We start from the raw sequence: 10,716 nt of genomic DNA on the forward strand, positions 1-10,716 counted from the left end.
TCAAGATTTTCCAGCTGTTTTTTTTTAGTGGCTGCTGAAGTTAGACTCTTAAAACCATCTTCTTTTGAAGTGATGCTGTGATGCTGTTACCCAACTCAGTTTTCCAATTAGAGGGCCTGATTTTAGTAGCGCTAATCTGGTGATGCTTAACCTGTTTGAAAGTCATGCCACTTAGATGCCTGGACATGACTATAAGCCTGTTACTTGGTAAGAGCTTTTAGAAATGTTGCTTGAAGTTGAGACTTCACTTGTCACAGAATTGGTCCCGGGTAGCCCCAGATTGCTCCTATAGCTCCTACAGCTTCTTCCTTTTCTTGCTTCTTTGGCTTTTTTCTCCCTTAAATCTAGGATTATTATTGTTCTTTATCCCAGCACAGAGGTTCTCTTCTTTATCTGTAAGCAGGATAGTTCATGAGATTTCGAATGCATTTTCAGTTAAACAAAATATACAGTAAAAGCAAATTTTCCAAATGAATATTAGTGCTTTACTCTTTAGCCACTGAAAAGCCTGATCTACACAGTAAAACACAGAACACATTTCAAGCATTAGAACTGAGTTTTATTTATCCACATTGGTTTAGCCACCCTACTATTCCCAAAACCTAGCTGTAACTTCCTTCACATGCACTCTCCTTTTTTTGCCTTTGGCATTATCTAATTTCCAGAAATGTAATCAGATACCACTAATTATCTTTCACATAACACTGATGATTCAAAAAAATGAAATAAATAATTGAAGAGATAATAATGTTAAAATATTTGCAATTTAGTATAAATAGATTTTTTTGGTTTAATAAGCTATAATGGCTTCAAGATGTCTGGAACCAAATGTGTATAGATATTTTATTTTAGAGATAAGACAAAAGCCTTTGGAAAGTCCTACACACTCTGGGGGAAGCAGAGGGATGATATTCCTGAGATGCCATTCTTTCTCTGCTCTGCTTCTTTGTACACAACATGTACATACCCCTGTATGTACATGGATACATGGGACATAATATCACCTGAATAATTACAGACTTTGTTTACAGTATCCATATAGTGAATATATAATTTATTCAGAAACTGTTGTATTATACTGACCTATAAAAATAATTTAAAGTGCATCCTCAATTCAGAGGACAGAAAGGAAAGCAGGTTTATAAGTGGGGAAGTGGAGTTCTGACCGGTTTCAAATATCAGCTTGAGATTGAAAACTCTTTTTTTAAAATGTGCATCCCTCTTCTGCACTGCAAGCTCCTCAGAAGGGACACCACGGCAGTATAAGTTATTTAGCCACAAACACAATGGGGCCAGATGCCAAGGGCAGCATCTGGGCAGTCTCTGTGCACTACTGCAACACACAGGTTCAATTATATGAGTTATGATGTGACTTCAGTTTGATTTTGATGCTCAATATAATACCAAATACAGCATTTCCCTTTAATAAAATGCACATTTCATGGCTTCTGATGGATGTTTCAACTAAGATTACAGTCTCTAATTCTGATAATCTTTCATTTTTTATCTAGCTGCCTATATGTATGTCACAGGTACTGCAAAGACCAACTTTCCATAGCTTTTAATGAAGTAAGATGTTTTATGAAATAATTCTAGAAGCATACTGGTTTTTTATGAAATAATTCTAGAAGCATACTGGGTTTTCTTCACTTTTTTTTTTTTTACAAATGTGCTTTTTACTTTTTCATGCATTTTAAGGTGAGAGACTGATTGCTCTCCAGTGCTTCTGAAGTCAAACAAATAACAGTGTCCCCTTTACTCCTGAATCTATGCATCTGTATTGTGAGCTTGGTTCTTTGTCTCCAACCCTACCTCAGAATAGAAACTTGCAGTGGATTTTGTCCAAAAGCTTCAAACTGTTGACAAGACTTTGACACAGCACAGGAAAGTACATCAACTTTACCCATGCACAAAGCAAGGCAGGCAAGTTATCAGCTGAGATAGATTTATAAATTGACTGGTCTTCAGATAAAATGGTTAAGACAATGTATTAGATTAACAAGAAGGAAGTTAATTATACATTGCAAATGATGTTTTAACCATCGTGAATATTAAAAAAAACAGTGATTTAAACCATTTATTTTGCATTCTGTGCTGGTTTTGGCTGTGGTAGAGTTAATTTTCTTCACAGTAGCTAGTATGGGGCTATGTTTTGGATTGATGCTGGAAACAGTGTTGATAACACAGGGATGTTTTAGTTACTGCTGAGCAGTGCTGACACAGAGTCAAGGCCTTTTCTGCTCCTCACCCCACCCCACCAGCGAGCAGGCTGGGGGTGCACAAGAAGTTGGGAGGGGACACAGCTGGGACAGCTGACCCCAACTGACCAAAGGGATATTCCATACCATATGACATCATGCTCAGCGTATAAAGCTGGGGGAAGAAGAAGGAAGGGGGGGATGTTCAGAGTGATGGCTTTTGTCTTCCCAAGTAACTGTTACGCATGATGGAGCCCTGCTTTCCTGGAAATGGCTGAACACCTAGCTGCCAACGGGAAGCAGTGAATGAATTCCTTGTTTTGCTTTGCTTGCGCGCACAGCTTTTCCTTTACCTATTAAACTGTCATTATCCCAACCCATGAGTTTTCTCATTTTTACCCTCCCAATTCTCTCCCCCATCCCACTGCAGGGGGTGGAGTGAGCAAGCAGCTGTGTGGTGCTTACTTGCTGGCCAGGGTTAAACCACAACGCATTTGCATAACCTTTGCTTACTGTCTGAATTAAACAGGTTTTCTTTCTCCTATTGTATCAGAACTTTTTATAATTTTTTTCTTTATTTAGTAAACTAGGAGAAACAGACCACCATCCAGGCAGCTTTTTTCTTTCCATGCAGCATCCCAGGTATTAGTAACCTGCAGCAAAGCAGCACACAGATCCTGATGCTGACCTGTCTAACCTTCTCGTACTGGGACCGTTTCCTCCCTCGGCTCAGCAACAGGTATGCCTCTCCTCTGGTTTCAGTTCCCTGCTCCAAGGCTGCTTGTCTTCATACCTAAACACCTCTGAAACAGCAGCTCCAAAATCACCATCACAGGTTGAAGCTAGTGAAGATATAGATTCAGAATGACTTTGCAAATCACACCAGGAATACAAAATGTTCATCTTTCATTAGTATGAAGCATAAGTCTCTAGCATTATTATTTTCTGTGATACCTGAGTAAAAACTGTGCAGAAGTTACTGTCTCCTCCCTTTAGTTTGACTTTGAAGTAATTGTTAGACTAAGCTTTGTTCATGATGGATGCATTTAGAATTTCTCTCTGTGCCAGGCCATTGCCTTCACTTTCCTCCAGCACTCCTGCCTCCTGCTCAGAGCTATGATCCTGGGCCTCGCTGTTACTCTCTCTGGTAAAAGTGAGGTAGGAGCAAGGCACAGTCCATTCCCTACAAACAGATACTCTTTCACCAGAAACAAAAGCAAAATCTAGTCTGGACAAATACCACAAACCTTTTATATACAACTGTAGCTACTGCTTTGGAGACCCAGGTTGCTACAAGGCCAAGGCAAAGCACTCTTGGATCTTGCAGGAGGGAGTGGGAGACACTGCATCTGGGGTGTTTCTGAAAACCAAACAGAGAAGGCATCAATCAGCAGTAAAACCCAGAAAAGGAAATTAAAGTGGTCATCATCCCAATCTTTAAAGGCATAACTTGTGAGACTGGCCACCGCATATGAGCCTTGCCACCTGAGCAAAGATCTCTTTGATCTTTACTGCTCTTGGCTTGCTGCTGCTTTCTAGAGCCTATTTTATGTCTATTACCCCACCTTCAGTTCTTTCTTTCTAGACACTGAAGATAGTCTAAGTAAATTCAAAGAGAGAAAAAAAATCTGCTTATCCTCTTTTCCTCTAAGAGGTACAGTGGCAGAAAGTGAGGAAGCTTGCAATGGTTCAGTAGTAAGTGAATCTAAACACATACCCACAGACATGTTAGCTCTTCGCAGGTCTTCCACCCATGCCCATTCTGACAAATCATTTTCTCTTTTGAGACTCTGAGGGCAAGATGATTTCTGCCTCCTGAATTAACTCTTCCTCAGGAGATAATAATGGGTAAGAGAGGATAATTTTGGTGTTTGAGAGAGATGGGGAGGGCTATGTGCCCCTAAGACTTTCTTGACTTTCCACCATGATACTTGAAGACCTCTGAAGAACTTCACTGGTCAGTACCTGGTGTGTTCTCCCAGCTGCTGCCACCATGGGGACATGCCAGTGAACTTCCTATTTTATACCAGAAGTCTGTGCTTTGTGGTTGCAGACCTGCCCTGAGAAAACTCAAGGCATTGACATGGTTTGCACATGGGCCCAGGAGCTGGGAGGTGCTTTTATGCTTGTCATAGTAGAGAGATGGCAAGAGCATTAATACTGACTTTCAGTAGTGGGACTCATCATTCAGAGGGAGTCATGGCAGTAACTGCATGTAAGCCTAGACCCTACTGCAAACCCTAGAGTCAGTGAATTTGTCTTCACCAGAAGATAAAACTCACTAGCTCTTCATCATAAATAAAAGGAATATGGTACCCCAGATTGGGAGAATAAGAACGCAGCCAGGAGATGCTAACTGCTTGAAAAAGTAGCAGGTGACTGTTACCCAAGGGCACTTAGGAATCTGAACATTTTTCTGTTGCTGTTGACTCCAAAGGTTTGACAGAGAAGGCAGGCGTCATCTCAGAGTAAGCAATTTCATGATTGCATTGCTCTAATCATTCTAATTTCCGCACACTTTATTTTTCTTCCTTGCCTTCTACCCCTTCCATCATGTTTAATTTTTCTAGTTTTGTTGCAAAGCTGTCTTTCTGATTATGTTCTTAGGTTTGCCCCGCACATCTTCAGCAACTCAGAAATGACAATGTCATCATCACAATTATTATTATCAACAGTTACTAACAATAGCAGTAAGTTGAAATGAATAGGCTGCAAAAATCATCTATTCTGAAGAAACTGAAAAATTGCCTTTGGTGTTATCCTGCCTAAATCAAATTTTAACATTCAATTTCATATCCAGACAGATGGGTTGATAATATAATGCATGGTGTTGTTAATCCGGCTGATAACAAGAGATACTACCCATCCTAGCAACTCTTTGTTAGAAAGGAATTCTTTTGGGCTGAAATGGATGCTTAGCAGTCTGAAATAATCTTGAGAAGAGAACCCCATACTGCATAAAAGTTTTATCAGCAACAACAGTGATCCTGCTGATACTCAAGTGAGATTCCCCAAACTTATCAAAACATAAAGTATGTGACAAAGCATAGACCTGTATATCATAAGCATTGCAAAGTGTGTCTGTGTGCCTTCCCTGTCAAGTAATTCCCAGGAGCCACAGCTCCATAAATGTAAAATAAGACATATCAGAGGTGAGCGCATTGCCATATGTCACTTGTAAGACATCTTAAAGTGCAGCAGGTGAGACAGAGTCCTGTCCCTGCTTTGCTGAGGTATTTCAGACAAGTCACTTCATCTTGCTGTGCCTTGGGCTCCTCATATTAAAATAGGGTGAATGGTGCCGACTTCATCAAACACTGCTTTGATAGGGCTAATGGCATTTCCCATTTGCCTTCTCTTGCTATTACAGAAACTCTCTTTTTTAGCTTTCCAGGTAGGTCTGAATATAGCATTGCTAAAATAATTTAAATGTACATTCCTGGGTGCTTGCCAGAAAACAGATAGTTTAGGAAAGTCTTAGGCTGGCTTCCTTTTTCAGAATGGAGGTCTTGTATTAACTTAGGAATGACAGATCCTCCAGGTAACTGCTGGGGAAACATGCTTCCTTTAATCAAGAAGGTAAGACTAGAGCAGGAAAGTTTAATTATTTAAGTTGTTGGGGCTTTTCACTTCCCACACAGGAGACTTGCACTCAAGGCTCAGTCTGAGAATGCAGTATTAGGGGGTGTGTTCACGGCTATCTCATGTAGATCCAAGCCTTTGCTACAGCCCAAAGGGGCTGCCCTACCGATCCTCTGCCCCTGGCTTGTCACCTTCAGCTCTTTCTCCCTGCCATCATCTGCTCTGGATGTTTAGCATCTTTAAAAAATGCAGGGTTTAAGCCATTTAGGAAATCTGAAAATTACATGCAGCCTCTCACACAATTGAGTATATGCATGTTCTTTACAGTTGTTTATAAAATTGTATAAACACATATGCTTAGTTAAGACAGAAGAATTGCAAAAATATTTAACATAAACTTCTAGAAAAAAATAAACAAAAAATCAGAATGAAACTCCACCTAAAAAAAAAAAGAGACTGAAGCAAAGCAAAGCAAATAAAAAAGTTAAACTAAAAAATAAATATTACTAAAAAAGAAAAACTTTACAAGATGTGATCGATATTATAAATCTGAAGAACTAAAGGGAACACATTAAAAGTGTTAAATCTTTTAATTTAAAAATTCCATTAAGACATCAGCATTAGCCTGCTCTGTAACAGTCTAATACAATCATGATGAATTTATGAATAAGTCAGTTCTGGGTTTATCATCCCAGACTGTATTATGCTTACTTTTAAAGGCACATTTAGTTTCTTTCATGTGTTTTCTCCTTATACTACAACTCCTGAGTTAAGGTTGTGAGCTTTAGACTACAGGAACATTAACGTTAGCCATGTATGAAAATACCTGCAACATACATCTGATTGAGATACCCGGTCTGACACCCCATTTCCCTGAGTCCTTTAGCATTCCCACCTGGTAACCTCATCACTCATCCTGAAGGGAAGGGGCCTTGGGAGCTGGTTTAGCTCTCAAGGATTAGCTCTCCTTGAGCAAAGCTTTTCAACAGCCTCCACACTGAAGCAAATGATGGAGGTAGATTTATGCCAGTAGGAATTTCTTATCTGCAACTCAGTTATCTCTTCATCATCAGTGACTACCTCCTCCTTCACCTGTGACAGAAACAAGTCAAAGAAATCACACAGCCTTTCCTTTTGTAGTCATATCACACTGTAGGGTGATACTGATTCTTCAACTCATGTGTAGCAAGAACAAGCTTATGGGTTACTTCAGATTGTATTGATTTCATTTTCATGCATTTTGAGAATGACAGATAATGTGTTGGTCAGTTTTGTTCAATGAAGAGCACTAATTTAGAGATGCAATTAACAATCACAGAGTATTGCCAGAAATTTTATCAAGTGAAAAATTTTATCATGTTTTACCATCTAGATGAGACACAAAAGTTGTACTTAGCCATCTAAACATTAAGATAGTTTCTGTTGAAATTAAATGCACAGAGCAGCATTGTATTACCATTATTACTGTATGTTACACCACTAACTTTTCTGCATGTCTCCCTCTCACTGGACATCTTACAGATTCTGAGAAAAAGTCAACCTTTGCGTCCAGGAGACCCAACCACTTTATAGAAGGACTACCCCAACACATTACCTAAATTGTTCTCAGAATATCAAAACATGACGAGTACCAAAATTTTATCAGAATACACAAATATCCCTAGCTTTTCTGTAATGAAGGTATTTATTACTACTTTATCATGCCATTCTTTGTTATTTCCTGGTCTTTTTTTCTTGGTCCCGTGAAGCTCTTTGTTGCTCCTGCATATTGTGCACCATGGGAGATATTAAAAAAGAATGTCTCTCCAATGTCTTTGAGTTTGAAAATAATATAGGCAGGAAGTAAATCAGCCTTTCTGAGTGTGCAGCAGATTTATTTATTTTGAAATTCAGAAAGGCACTGAGTGAGTGCTGACCCAGTGAGGACAGGAACTGACCCTCAACTGGGGGACTTGCTCATTGCTAATTTGGGGCAAAAGTCCTCACTCCAAGCCCGACAACAGGGGCAGGCATAAGTCATATTGGGGACTGTGCCAGGAGAGATGCAGAATGAAACTTTTTCCTGTGAGATGTTCAGAAAGTAGACTTAAGTGTGTATGTATATGTGTATATATATATATATTTATGTGCAAGTAGACTGCATCAGATACGGATGAAGCAGGTTTGAAATCAGCTGCAGGCTTGGGCTGATGATGAAGTCTTGGATGCTTAAAAGCTTATGCCCCACTTTAAAAAATTACTCAAGAACAGTGTTTTAAAAGTAGTGAGACCACTGCAATAGGAAAAGGGTGCTTTCCGAAACACTCAAACATGTTAGTTACCTCACGCAAATGGAAGTCTGGACTCTTGGCTGGCTTTGCAGTATCAGTAGGTGACTGGCTGAATTTTTAGACACCAAAATATGTTTGAAAGATCTTTCCATGAAAAGAAAAGTGAAATTTTAATTAACCGCATTATATGCCAATTATATTTTGAATTATACACCTCTGTTTACACAATGATCTGAGGCCCTTTCCCCTGCTGTTCTGTAAGGTGCTAACAGGGGTAAGAGAAAAAACACAAAAATCTTCATAAAAAATGTAAAGAAGGGAAAGGCTCCAAGAGCACAAAATGACTGTTAGGCGGATGCCACTAATTCTGTCTTAATTCTGAGTTAATCTCCAGTATTCCCAAAGGGTAATGGTCAGTGGTTTAGTATTTCTTCTTCAAGCTAGATCAAACTACTGTACCTTTCTAGGTCATTTTTGTTTAGTCTAAACTATTTTTTTTAAATTAGTAATGTGCAAATTATATTTTTGAAAGTTTGAACGTTTGTTTTGAAATCCCATTTGAAATTACGTGGCAAGCTTTCCCATTAAACGATCGTTCTTATTTATCTTTTCTGACAAGTCCATGTGCACTCTTTTTCATAATGAGGTATGGCACATATTGATATAGTGTAACAGCTGAGGCATTTTTTTTCACTTTTGCTGGGACTATTATTCTTGGCTGAGGCATTTTATCTTCTTTTGTAGATCAAATTATCTTCTGTTACAGTAAAAAAATTGACAAAACAAAATTGAGATGTTTTGGCCTGTGAAAGAACATGCATATTTTACATTTGCAAGAAATAACTTCTTCTACCCAGTGGTCAAAATGAAAATTCAGAACTGCCAGGAGCAGTTTTGAGTGATACACACTTTCAGCCTTTCTTGGTTTCTTACCAAGGCTGCTATACAGCTTTCACATGCAGTGATTTCTTGATAATCTAAATAAAGTAAGTTTTATCTATCTTCTTTCAGGGATACGCCAAAAATAGTCTACTGACCCAACTCGCTGAAGGTCTGTAGAGCAGTTTGAGAACTACTCATTCCGAATCCATGTTTACCCTTATTCTCTGTATGTATACCCTTAACCTCTGATGAGGTTACCACATAGAAAGTATTGAACTAGCTCTGAAATGCCATAATACTGGCCCACTTCAGCCACTGAATATTGCATTAGTAATACAGATATTTTATGTGTTACTGCAGTAATGATGATGTCAGTATGGTATGAAACATTAAGAAACATACAAAAATAATGTTAAAAATTCTGCAAAATAAAAAAAAAACCCTCCAAACCAAACTTTTGAAAAATCTAGAAGGAAAAATGTTTTAAAATTGGCATGTTCTGGAATATTTGATTAAGCAAAAGTTCTGAAATAAGATACTTTGGTTCATAAAAGAATATGCATATTTTATATGCACAACAAATAGCTTTTTTATTTTTTACTTAATCCAAAAGCAAATTTCAGATTGTTGAAAATTTGCCAGAAAAGGGAAAATCTAGATGTCCCAGTTTGCCTCACTGGCTCGCTGCTGGGCGTGTTGAGCTCGGTACCTACAGCTGAGTGACAGCAAGGACATGCACCGCTGGCTTTGGCAGCCCAGCCAGCTGCAAGGCAGCAAAGCACCCATGCTAACTGGCATGTAGGCACGGCACGCTGCGAAGCTGCTTACCCAGCAGGAGCATGGGGCCTTGTGCCGGGAGGTGCTGAGTAACCCCAGAGGTGCTGAGCCCTCTTTTCCCAGCTTGGGTCCAGTCCTGGGAGATGCCCAGCACCATGGTGGGCTTGGCAGGCTCAGGAGCACACCAGTCCTGTTGCACTTTCGGGAATGAAGCATGCACCCTCCTCCCAGGTTCAGTGGCAGAGCAGAAGCTCACTCTGTCTTGCTCTTGCCCATTACAGGGCGGTTCAGGTGTCCCAAGAATGCAAGGAGGGACTTACAATGCCTCTGCTGCAGAACAGGGGGACCTATTGCTGACCAAAGTGGGGAATCCTCTTTGATTTCTCCATCCCTCACATATCTGTGCTCTTGCCATCCAAAGTGAGGCCAGAAGTGAGCTGTGCAGCACATCCTCCCCTTCCTGTTGTTTTGAACAGCTCTCCAGTTTCTCTGGCACGGAGCATGGGTACAACTCCCTCTCCACGGTGTCAGCGAGAGCACAACCCATAGGAAGGGAAAGGTATGGCATGAGGAGGCTTTGCAGTTGGTGAAAGCAGAAAGTCTTCTTCCTCTGCTTCAGATATTCTTGTGGCCTAATGAATAAAACACTATTTTTTCCCCCAAATTAATATGTTACCTCTTTAAAGACAAGCCATTCTGCTCTGAGTGCTGCACTTCTGTGAACAATGTGCATGCAACTTCTTTGTGTCTGGAAGTAAACAAATGGACTTATATTTTAATTCAAACTAATCATTTCTTAAAGTCCATATTCTTTACAGTAATATTCATTAAACTTTTCTATTATACTTGGTGCAAGGAGAAAACTGGTAATTCCATTCAAAGCAATGATAAGTTACCATTTTAATGATTCCTTATGTTGTGAGTAATTTATAAATCACTCAGTATCTTCCCAGCAAAGCTTGCCTTCTGTTTTTAAAATGTACTCTTTCGTAGCCAACAAAGGGTTT

This window comes from Pelecanus crispus, chromosome 2 (assembly GCF_030463565.1).
Source record: "Pelecanus crispus isolate bPelCri1 chromosome 2, bPelCri1.pri, whole genome shotgun sequence".
In the NCBI taxonomy this organism is placed as follows: Eukaryota; Metazoa; Chordata; class Aves; order Pelecaniformes; family Pelecanidae; genus Pelecanus; species Pelecanus crispus.